Source organism: Nothobranchius furzeri, chromosome 4 (genome assembly GCF_043380555.1).
Source record: "Nothobranchius furzeri strain GRZ-AD chromosome 4, NfurGRZ-RIMD1, whole genome shotgun sequence".
Taxonomy (NCBI): domain Eukaryota; kingdom Metazoa; phylum Chordata; class Actinopteri; order Cyprinodontiformes; family Nothobranchiidae; genus Nothobranchius; species Nothobranchius furzeri.
Window position 1 is genome coordinate 7,513,833 of NC_091744.1, and position 10,248 is coordinate 7,524,080.

The 10,248-nt window shown below is 44.1% G+C and overlaps 1 pseudogene; it reads right to left on the reverse strand.

The window, feature by feature from the left end:
- Nucleotides 1-2,406: 2,406 nt before the first annotated feature.
- Nucleotides 2,407-3,951, reverse strand: LOC139069774 (general transcription factor II-I repeat domain-containing protein 2B-like; annotated as a pseudogene).
- Nucleotides 3,952-10,248: the final 6,297 nt, after the last annotated feature.

The following is a 10,248-nucleotide window of genomic DNA, read 5'->3' on the forward strand; positions in this document are numbered from 1 at the left end:
ACTAAGAAACCCTTTTGTTGAGACCTGGATTACCTTTTATTAGTTTGAGTTACTTATAAGATTTATCTTGGAGTAGAAGTTCTTTAGTTTTGTTAGTCTTTCTCAGTTAATTAATAGCTTGGTGGAGCGGTGCTCCATACACATCATTTTGCTTCCTGACCTTTGGTCATGTTTTTCCTCTTTGAGGTCTTCCTTTAGTTAGTTAAGATACACTGATACGGGGTTAATTTTCTTATTGTAAATAAAAAAAATCTACTTTCAGGTAAACATCTACCACACGCCTCTTATGTTACGCAGTCCTTCCTTTTTACCATCACCGTTTGTAACACCCCCTCTGCTATCTCAACTTAGGTAACTGTATAAGAATTTTGTATGCTAGCTAAAATAACTAGCCTGGATCTGGCGTCACTTCCTGTTCAGCACTAGGGGATGGTAGCCATCGGTGTGTGAAGCACATTTAAAGTCAAAGTCCCATCAGTCATCATCACACACTAGTGAAATTACACCTCTGCATTTGACCCATCCCTGTGGGGATCAGTGAGCTGCAGCAGTGGCTGCACTCAGGAACTACCGGTATTTGGTAAATCCAACCCCTTAAAGCTGAGTGTCAAGCAGGGAAGCATTGGGCCCTATTTTTAAGGTCTTTGGTATTAAGCAATGTGGCAAAAATTTTCCAGAAAAAGATCTCATGCTCCACCTTTAAGGAAAAATATAGGCTTTGATTGGCTTAAAACTAAACTTTGTTTTCCACCTTTAAAATGGAAGATAATCTCAAAATGCCAAACAGATTAAAGTTGCAATGGCAAATCTGAAAAAACAAGCTAGTTTAAAACACAAACACAGTTACAGAACCCCCACCCCTCCTGTCGGCTATCATCTAGGCCACCCACATTGACAGAGTAAACGAAAGAGCGCTAAACACTAGGGGTGGGAATTGATAAATTATTATCAATATCAATGGCCAAGTGGAGGAGTTTAAGTATCTCGGGGTCTTGTTCAAAAGTGAGGGAAAGCTGGAGCGCAAGATCGATTCGCAGATTGGTGCTGCGTCTGCAGGGATGCGGGCGTTGTACCGGTTTGTCGTGGTGAAGAGAGAGCTGAGCCGGAAGGCGAAACTCTCTATTTACTGTTTGATCTACGTTCCTACCCTCACCTATGGTCACGAGTTTAAAGAACGAAATCGCGGATACAGGCGGCTGAAATGAGTTTTCTCTTCAGGGTGTCTGGGCTCCCCCTTGGGGTGAAAAGCTCGGTCATTAGGGAGGGGCTCAGAGTAGATCCGCTGATCCTCCACATTGAGAGGAGCCAGTTGAGGTGGCTCTGTCATCTAGCTAGGTTGCCTCATGGACACCTCCCTGGTGAGGTTTTCTGGGCACGTCCAACCTGGAAGAGACCTAAAGGAAGACCCAGGACACGCTGGAGGGACTATGTCTCTCGGCTGGCCAGGGAACGCCTTAGGATTCCCCCGAAAGAGCTGGCCCAAGTGGCTGGGGTGAGGGAAGTCTGGGTCTCTCAACTTAGGCTGTTGCCCCCGCGACCTGACTCCGGATTAGCGGAAGAAAATGGACGGTTCCAGCTGCAGTCTCCAGCTGAGGAGATGTGAAGGAAGTGAAAGTTGGTTTAAAAACAGAGTTGAGCTTCTTTATGACTCTAAACCAGGGGAGGGCAATTATTTTTTCCATGGGGCGACATGAGAAACAGAAAATATTGTGGAGGGCCAGGCCAAAAGGCTGAAGTCTATTATGCATAACATTAATGGTATTTCTTTATAAAAAGCAGTAAATACCATTGTTTTTTCAAGCTGGTAAGAGTAGACTATATGTTATGAATGAGCAAAAAGGAAAAAGTGAGGTTGGCTTACAAAAATGTGATTTCTTCAAATTTCCCAAGGCAATGGTAAACAAAGTGTGCACATTTGGTTTTTGTTAAACATTTGTGACTTATATTAGTTAACAGTTTCAGTCACATTCATCTAAAACACATTTTGAGTTTCAAATATTGTTGGAAAGAGGTTCTTAGCATTCTACAGACACACAGTATTGTCTGTAAAATAAAATCACTGAACTGTGATCTTAAGAAAGAGGTTTAAAAAAAAGTGTCCCAGTTCACTGCTAGTTGCCTACATTTGTGGTCCAAACACCTTATTTCGTGTTTTTAAGCGATTTTTTTCTTATTCAGAGAGAGAAATCTAGTCTCTGCTGGGCTTTAACGAGTGCATCAAAGTCAGGTTGAATGTCTGAGGTGGAGATGCGAAGCACAGCTGACAAATGATCATCAGTGGGAGGATCTATACCTGGATTTTGTAAACTTCATCATTGAAAATGTTTGTTCACAAATGTAGGTATAGAGCCGAAGAGAACCAACATGTTCTGAGCATGTCTCCTCAGGTTTGGAAAGTTATCCTCTTTAAGAGTAGAAATCCAGCAGAGATCCTGACTTAAAGTGCTCTGCCAGTACTGCATCAGATTGCAGGTCAATGAGTTCCAGCTGCACATCACTGGGTGCATTATCCACACTGCAGGTAAAGGGAGAGGAAATCATGTGCATTTCATCCTCGATTGTTCTGAGATCTTCAAAACGCCTTGAAAACTCACCATGTGATGCTCCTAACATGGATGAGTACCTGCTGAGGTGAGCAGCTGATGGTGTGACTTCGTTCAGGGTTTGCATGTGAGTGAGAGTGTTGCTCTCCAGTTGACTTGAAAGAAACTGCAGCTTTCTCATGAAGGCCTTCACGAGGCTGTGCATTTCATGAACAAAAAGGCCCTTGCCTTGCAGTCTGGTGTTCAGTTCATTCATCAGTGCAGTCACATCAACAGCAAATGCAAAATCTGCCATCCAGTCCTCATCTGAGGGCTCTGGAATGTCTTTGCCTTTCCTCTCGCAAAACTCTCGAATCTCTGCTTTCAAGTCCCAAACCCTCTTCAGCACTTTCCCCAGGCTGAGCCATCTGACAGTTGTGTGGAGTCCTCCAAGAGAGCGACAAACTGTCTGTGATTCATCGCCCGTGCCCTGATGAAGTTTATTTTTTTAGCAACAACATCAGTAACATGGTTGATATTTAGCACTGACTTGCACAACACATGTTGGTGTATGATACAATGCAAAAACACCAATTTTTGATCTGCATCGATTTCTGTCACCTTATCCTGCATGCGTTTCAAAAGTCCGACATTTTTCCCTGTAAGGTTTGGACAACCGTCTGTTGTGACACCTGACAGTCTCAATCCCAGAGTGTCCATGCACGCATTTACCTCTGTAAAAAGATCGCTCCCTGTCGTTGTCCCTTTCATCGACCGCATTGCTGCCAGCTCCTCTGTGAGCTTGAAGTCCGTTATCCCCCGGACAAATACGAGCAGCTGGGCTGTGTCGCAGACATCACAGCTCTCGTCTAAGGCCAATGAGAAAAAGTCAAAACTTGCCACTTCACGTTGCAGCTGAAGCTCCAGGTTCCCCGCCATGTCCTCGATCCTCCTGGTCACGGTTCGCCTGGACAGCGGGATTTGCTCAAATGCGCCTTTTTTTCAGGGCATACTAGTGCTGCGGAGTCCATCATGCACTCTTTGACAAACTCTCCCTCCGAAAACGGCTTGCTGTTTTTAGCTATTTTGTGGGATATCACAAAGCTGGTCCTGGTTGCTGCATCCCTGGATGTGTGAAGCTTAGTAAAAAAGCCTTGCTGCTTTTGCAACTTTGCTAGCAAAGCTTCGGATGTCCGTGCCCTCTCAGGGCCAGACAAGTTCTTGTATTTTTCCGAGTGTTTCTTGTCATAATGCCAACTCAAATTGTAGTCCTTAAACACGGCAATCTCCTCCCCGCAAACCAAACACACGGCTTTACCTCCGACTTCAGTAAAAAAAATACTTGGTAGTCCAATTTTTGTTGAAAATCCTGCATTCGGCATCTATCTTTCTTTTTTTTTTTGCATGATCGGACATTTCTGGGGGCTACAATAACCATGTCAACCGCGGGCACCTGTTGCTATACGTATTGCGTCATTGTGCACGTAAAAAACAACTTCAAAATAAAAGCAATGCAGCCTAGTCCATGCATGAGGTAAAATGAGAAAATACATTTATTTTGTAATTTCCAATTAGCCTTACGTGGGCCGGTCAAAGTCAACCAAAGGCCCGCGGGCCGTAAAATGCCCAGGTTTGCTCTAAACCAAACATAATATAAAGTGAGCTATTTTATTTTACTCTTTGCAGTGGTTTATGAAACATTTAGCTAAGAAACAGTCAAAACATGGAAAGAAGCCTCATCACCCACCTTTCAGCTCAGTGGGAATGAAAAGGTCAGAATTATGAATAAAAGTTGAGCACTGAGTTTTTTCTCCTCTCTAAACTTTCCTGAATCAGAACAAAGTTGCATGAACAGTAAGGAGTTTCCACTGCTGCCCACAGGAAGTTTAATAAAACAGTAGAGATGTGATGAACTCACACCTTCACAGATTTGTCTTCGTAGAAGTAATCAAAGCCAGACTGGAACCTCACATCTGCCTCGACAAAATCAGATTTCCTGCAGCGTGTTGGCGTGTAACAAATGCACTTAACCTGCTCAAGTGACAGAATCAATCCAACCACTCATCATCTCCTCAGACATTAATCGTAAGAACATTTAGGATGTTGAGGCTATTTTTAATCAGGTTTGTGACGACTTGGAGGTTAATAGGTGGTTATGAGTCACGGCCCTCAGAGAAACCTCCTGCGTACGTCAGCAGCCTCCTCCTGGTCTCCAGCAGGAGAGATGTGACCCGGCGTCACTGTGACTCACTGTTGTGTAACCTATGGAGATGGGCGTCTCTCTCTCTGTGCGTCAAAGGCAGGTAGCAGCAGTGAGCAGTGGCCATTCTGCAGGGTGACTCATAGCTTAAAGGTTTGTGCTGATAATGACGCAGGCACAGCCTCCCTCACACACACTAACATGATTTTTCCGATTGCATGCAGTCGGTTTGACTATGTAAATGTAAATATTGACTTCAGCTTGTGGTTTCTGACAACAACCTGTCCACATGCTCAGGTTCTGGTGCAGAAACCAGAACAGTATAACAGCTGATGCACGGCGTTGCTCTAAAGCCGCACCATCAGGTCGTGTGCAGTAACACGTCAGGTCCCGCTTCTTCGTCTGCTGCTCTTCTGATGTCGGTGGTGCCAATGGAAAGCAACATAATTATGTATCTGGCAATGAGCGACAGAGACGACATGTGTGTTGTTAGCAGGGAGGCTGGAGGGGGGACAGAAATGGCAGCTGAGAGCGCTGATCTGGAGTCTGGCTGTGGAGCTGACACATGGTCTCATCTGATGATCAGGTCAACAAGTCAAGATGAGGGCAACCAGATCCCAGCCACCCAATTGTGGGACAGAGAGGGATCGTCTGGCATGTGGTACGCCTTGGGGTCCTGCCGGAGTAGCTGGTGGAGAAGGCCGGGGAGAGGACGGTCTGGAGCTCCCTATTTGGGATGCTGCCCCCGCGACCCGGACCCGGATAAGCGGAGGAAGACGACGACGACGACGGCCGCTCAGTTTAAAGTAACAACAGACAGTTTTTTAACTTTAAGCTAAAGCTTTAACATTGATCTCAGTGACTGTTGGGTTAGAAACTTGACGAGTTTTCTATTAGACACCACTCTGCAGTGGTGGTCCCCATCTTTAAGAAGGGTGACCTGAGGGTGTGTTCCAACTATAGGGGGATCACACTCCTCAGCCTCCCTGGAAAGGTCTACGCCAAGGTACTGGAGAGGAGGGTCCGATCGATAGTTGAATCTCAGATAGAGGAGGAGCAATGTGGTTTTCGTCCTGGCCGTGGAACTGTGGACCAGCTCTATACCCTTGCAAGGGTGATGGAGGGGGCATGGGAGTTTGCCCAACCAATCCACATGTGCTTTGTGGATTTGGAGAAGGCTTATGACCGTGTCCCCAGGGGCACCCTGTGGGGGACGCTCCAGGAGTATGGGGTGGGTGGCTTTCTGTTAAGGGCCATTCAGTCCCTTTACCAGAGGAGCGTGAGTTTGGTCCGCATAGCCGGTAGTAAGTCGGACCTGTTCCCAGTGAGGGTTGGACTCCGCCAGGGCTGCCCTTTGTCACCGGTTCTGTTCATCACTTTTATGGACAGAATTTCTAGACGCAGCCGTGGTGTGGAGTGTGTCGAGTTTGGTGGCAGGAGAATCTCGTCTCTGCTTTTTGCGGATGATGTGGTCCTCCTAGCTTCATCCAGCTCTGACCTTCAGCTCTTGCTGGGTAGGTTCGCGGCCGAATGTGAAGCGGCTGGGATGAGGATCAGCACCTCCAAATCTGAGACCATGGTTCTCGACCGGAAAAGGGTGGCTTGCCACCTCCGGGTCGGGGGAGAGGTCCTACCTCAAGTGGAGGAGTTTAAGTATCTCGGGGTCTTGTTCACGAGTGAGGGTAGGAGGGATCGGGAGATCGACAGGCGGATTGGTTCGGCGTCTGCAGTGATGCGGACGCTGAGCCGATCTGTCGTGGGGAAGAGGGAGCTGAGCCAGAAAGCCAGGCTCTCGATTTACCGGTCGATCTACGTCCCAATCCTCACCTATGGTCATGAGCTTTGGGTAATGACCGAAAGAACGAGATCGCGGATACAAGCGGCCGAAATGAGTTTCCTCCGTAGGGTGGCCGGGCTCAGCCTTAGAGATAGGGTGAGGAGCTCGGACATTCGGGAGGGACTCGGAGTAGAACCGCTGCTCCTCCGGATCGAAAGGAGCCAGTTGAGGTGGTTTGGGCATCTGGTCAGGATGCCTCCTGGACGCCTCCCCGGGGAGGTGTTTCGGGCATGTCCTGCCGGCAGAAGGCCCCCGGGTCGACCCAGGACACGTTGGAGAAGTTACATCTCCAATCTGGTCCGGGAACGCCTTGGGGTCCTGCCGGAGGAGCTGGTGGACAAGGCCGGGGAGAGGACGGCCTGGAGCTCCCTAGTTGGGATGCTGCCCCCGCGACCCGGACCCGGATAAGCGGAGGAAGACGGCGACGACGGCGACGGCGACACCACTCTGCAGCCCTATGCTGACCAAAAACTGCACTTGATAGTTTTGTGGAGCAGGTAGGTGCCTTGGAGGGAGCTCTTCACCTGTTTTATGGCTGTTACTTGTAATGCTAGCAGTTAGCATTTGCAGTTTGCTGATTGTCAATAAGAGGCACAAGAAGAAGAACTAGAAGAAGTTTGACTTTTCTGTTGGCTTCTTGGCGGAGCCTGGAAGTAAAAGTTAGAGAGTAATGTTTTTGAAGGGGACATAAAGAGCTAAAAATCAGAGTGAACATCGGTACATCCGGTTCACACCAGATCAAATGTTGGTGATCGTGACACTGCTGTACCTTTTGTACTCATCCAAAAAGTTTAGTTCTTGCTTTTTCGAATCCTGGACACGCCTCCATTGTGGCAAGTTTCTTCCAAAATGGCACCACGCCTTATCTTGGAGCCAGCACGACTCATGGACCGTGTGAGTGTGCGGTGATGCACACAATGGTTCTTTGGTTCTTTAATATCTATTCTAATAACCACAACAAGAAGGCAAGTTTCAGATGTTTTTCATTACAGTTAATGCTAAAAGATTGAATTCTCAGTGACAGATTATTCTAATTATATAGTCTGTTTACTGGCAGATTTGGTAGGGCACGTCTTAATAAAAAGTGCTCTAGATTGCACCAACAAGGTTTAATTTAAACTAAGATTAGCACTAATCTGAGTTTAGTAAAACTAGGTTTAAATGACTTAAATCAGGTTTAAAGTTAAGCAGAACTGTGTTGCACCACATAAAATTAATCTCATTTTAGTTAAACTTGGTTTATAATTTTAAACTGTGCTTAAACTGATTTCATTCAAGAGAGGTGAATGTTAAAATAAAATCTACTAATTAAACAGGCTACATTATAAAACTATAAATCAGAGGTGTGGTGTTAAGAGTCTGGACTTTAAACTCAGACGTTACATTGAAAAAACCTCCTCTCCTCTCTCATTTTGGTGCATGTAACAGCGTTTGCTTGATGCTTTTCTTTGCATTTTCTCTCCATCTCAGACGATCAGAATAGATCGCGTTAGCTAAGCTTATAGCTAAGCTAATAGCTAAGCTAACTTCACACTTCAGATGGCAACACTGACTCACCGTCTAGTGAGCTCTGTTTTAATATTGTCATATTATGATTTCTTGGCCAACTGGGACGTGTCATGTTAAGGGGTGTTCACAAGCAAACCTCAGAACGTCACGCCTCTTTCAGATACAGGATGTTCTGATTTGTGGCTAAGAAAATATCTATGTGTCATGACGTTTAACTTAACTTTAATTTATCTCTGATGAACCTTGTGTCTGAGTCAGGGACGAAATTTTGATTTCAGAAGTGGGGGGGACACAGCAGGCTTGTGCGGATTTGGGGTGGGGGTGTTATGTAAAGACCCCTTGACACGTCACATGCCCATCTCAATAATTTTTCCATCCTCAATATATATATATATATATATCAAAGTTAAAAAATGTACAACTCTATTATCATTAATATTTATTATCATTATTGAAGTGCAGTTTTGGCTGTTGACAATGGATAGGCCATTGTATTTATTGTTTTGGGTCTTTTTTTATTGTTTTTGGTGCAACATTTTCTAACAGGGAGTGAGATTCTTTTTTTTATTTAATTTTTGTTTGTTATTTTTATTCATTTAGAAGTTCTGGTTCTGGACATTTCAATGTTAAATGAAGGTTTATTTGTTGCATTTTAAAGGGTGTACTTGCATTATTATGATATATTAACATTATATTAGTGGTTATTTTGGTCTAGATAATGTTGACAATGATATCGTTTATCATCAACAATTTGTTGGACAAAATATCATCCAGCAAAATGTGTTACTTTCGCAGGCCTAGTCAAAAGTATAAAAAGTATTTATACATAAACGGTCCCTCCTGAGATCTGGCCGTTTGTTCATTTGCTGTGTTAGAGGACATGCTGAACTAATGTTTTACACATGATCATCACCCTAACATTTGTCACAATGATCAATTTTATGTCTATCGTATCTTCATTATTTCAACCTCACCTGTGAGCCTCCAGCCTCTGCTCCATCTCCTCCAGGCTCTCGTCCTCCATCTCCTACAGCCTCTCCTGCTGTACCTTCACCGGTCTCTCCTCCTGCATCTCTGTCAGTCACCTGAAAAAAGATGCATGAACTATAAACAGTGGGAGATTTTGGAATGGAACAAACAGAAATATTTACAGGATGGTTCTAGTATGATTCACAATTATTATTAATATAATGTGTAAATTATTCATTACCAATTTGAGTGTATAAAAACATATTAAATATGTTTTTTCCCTTAAAAGTGTTTAAACAGTTGTTGCATTTCAACACACAAAAAATAAATGGAAAAATAAGATAAATCTAATGAAAAGTGTACATCTTTGACATTAAGCTTAAAAAAATCTGTTGACGATGATGATACTGTTCATTTTTCAGAGCTTTTTAATGTGAACATATACATTGCAATAGATAAGTTTACAATAAAGTTAAATGATAAAAGTTTTGAAGTTACACTTCTACTACTCCTAGTAATAATAATCATGATAATAGTAATAATAATAATAAATAATAATAATTATAATAATACGAATAAATTGTGTCTGAGGAGTCAGTTATGTGGAGGAGATGAGTTTGTAAAAGTTAGTTTTGAGTATGTTTGTGAAGGAGGAGGTGAGTCTGAGCTTAATGCAGCGGTGTCACATGTTCCAACTTACGTTTTGACTTTGAAACAAGTCTCTTATATCCACTTTCGTTTCTTGACATGCTGCCGCCTGGCTGTGCATAACTACCAAAGACTCACAAATGAACACTTATTCAAATGTTATGTAGTGGAAGCTGAGCTGAGCTCTGATATTACACAGCGTCTAGTTGACGATGTGACTCAGTACCGGTGTTCCCTAGCGGCTCCAAACTAGCAAAACAACGTGAGCACGTTCTGACTGTTTACAACTTGAGTGACAGCAGCAACAGCCAATAATACGTTAGCAAGTATCAGCAGAGCCAATAGATTAGCTTTTGGGTGGGTCTAATAGGAAACCGGTTTCCGTTTCGGTCCTAGTGCTCAACCAAATCCATTTAATGGAGCGTAACATTGTTTTTGGACGGAAAAAAGTGAAGGGGACCGAAACTGCCTTTTGAAAAAGTGGGGGGGACATGTCCCACCCGTCCCCCCCAAAATTACGTCCCAGGTCTGAGTGTAGATAATGATTCACTAGTTAAATCTAC